Consider the following 2,272-nt stretch of genomic DNA (forward strand, 5'->3'; position numbering starts at 1 on the left):
GTTATCTTTACACATCTCTTTTGTTTTGTTGTCTACAAGTAGTTTTAAAAATCTAATCTGAAACAATTCTAATTTGTTTATGTTTGTTTTAAAAGTTAACCCATAGCAATCAAGAGCATAACTCATTATAGAATCTACCATCGATATTTACAGGCATTTTTATGTGCTTAGAGGAACTTTAAAACTAAGGTGGTAGAATTTGCCTAGGAGTATTCTTAATTTCTCACATAGATAATCGACATGAGGAGACCATGAAAAATTATTATCTAATCTAGGTATTTAATATGATTATTGATGGTTAATAGAAATTCATTAAAATGTTTTTTTAAAGATCGAATGTTTACATGAATTATATTGAGGTCTTTATTGCTGTTAAATGAGTTGAACCATTCTTTTATGTTATTTACACAGACATAGTTATTACTTACTATGAAAGTTAATAAATTCTATGTTGTCTAGTGGTGTGAATTTTATGAATAATTTATTCCAAATACACTAATAATAGGTATGTAAAATAAAGATAAACTGACTGATGTAACCGTTAGCAGGCTGTAATGTTTACTCACTCACTTTATTCACAGATCACGAATGAATCACTTATGAAGTTCACCGATGTCACTTTCTGATAAAACGATCTGGATAAGAATCCAGATCGTTTTATCTCCTTCTGATTTCTTTATTAGTATTTTTCCGTTTGCCACCCATATGTATTTGTATATTCCACGTAATTTCGTCTTTGTGTTCCATAGTAAAGTACGCGTAGTTTTAGTTAAGTTTTCGTTAATAAAAATTTTATTATTAAGGGTTCCTCCCGTAATCATATTGCTTGTTATTTCTGCCAAACAACGACGCTGAGCCAGCCACATGTCACGAGATACAGTCCCAGATGTTTTGAAGGCAACAATAATAGATGCCGGCTTACCGCCGGGTTTCGTTTGGCGTGTTCTCCTTGTCGACTCGATGTCCACACAGCTGACATTCATTGTTTCACCGATCTTGGAGACTACTTTCTCAACATCCTCGTTGGGTAACTGCTCGATACCTACAATCTCAATATTGTGTTTAAGCGAGGATTGTGGTCCAATTCATGTACTTTTTGTTCCAGAGCTATGTTGGATTTTTCCAAGTAGACACACTTGTTGTTTAAGCTGAGTATATTCTTTTCTGACTTGATTATTTTCTGTTTTGATTGCTCGTACTCAGCCAGCAAGTTGTCGTACTTTTCAGATAAGACACTCATGCTTTTATTGATCATTTCCAGTTGTTTATTCAATTGCGGAAGAGAACTGACCTTTTTTTGTATATCTTTAAGGATTTGACTAAGATTTTGATTTTCTTCATCTGTGTCAGATCCGTCATCATTAATACAGTTGTTACAATGAAGTCTTATTCTTCCCATCTTTAAGTCTGCAGCAAGCCCTTTAACACAGCCTCTATGAAATGTTCCTCCACAGGGACCTTGACAGACGAAGTGAGATCCTCTATTCGATAACACTTTTTTACACATCTGACACTCCATATTTATTACGATAATGTGTTTAAACTTGAACGATCGCGATCGCGGAGCCGTCCGGCAGTGCACGCGTGTTATCCGATCGGCGCGCGATGCGTCACTGATATATTTAAAAATGAATTGCTGTTCGTTAGTCTTGCTGAAACTCTAAAATGGCTGGATCGATTTGGCTAATTTTAGTCTTGAATTTTTTGTGGAAGTCCATTAAAGGTTTTGATAAGAAGAAGATTTAATATGTACAGCACGACGTCTGTCGGGTCAGCTAGTAATGAATAAAAATATATTCAAAATTTAATTCCCACATGGACATTAGCTGTTCTCAATCCTATCAGGTACCAATGCAGCCTTCATCAAAAAAGACATTTGGCTAAATAGTCTTATGTCACGTCATGCATTAATCTGCTGTTACAAAATTACTGTCACATTTATGGTTAATGCTTGTTAAATAAAGACCTTTCAAATTTCTTATTATGTTTAATTTCTTATGTGTGTTGTAATATTACATCAAAGCCCGCAATCATCAGGTGTGCTACTCCCTAACTTTGCTGACTCACATACTACAAAATAAATTTATTTATTTATTTATTATATATTAGGAGATTCAACAGCTTTCATAACATTACAAAACAATCTTAATAGTCATAGCTAGCCATTTATAGAATCCTACGTGTATATAATTGGATAGTTACATATGTGTGCGATACACCAGCCCATAATCCAACATACCTACAGCCAATATTATATATAAACTAGATACAC

The 2,272-nt window shown here is 34.0% G+C and overlaps 1 pseudogene; it reads right to left on the reverse strand.

Moving 5' to 3' along the window:
* Positions 1–593: 593 nt before the first annotated feature.
* On the reverse strand, positions 594–1,399 carry LOC126974510 (uncharacterized; annotated as a pseudogene).
* Positions 1,400–2,272: the final 873 nt, after the last annotated feature.

Source organism: Leptidea sinapis, chromosome 2, assembly GCF_905404315.1.
Source record: "Leptidea sinapis chromosome 2, ilLepSina1.1, whole genome shotgun sequence".
NCBI lineage: Eukaryota > Metazoa > Arthropoda > Insecta > Lepidoptera > Pieridae > Leptidea > Leptidea sinapis.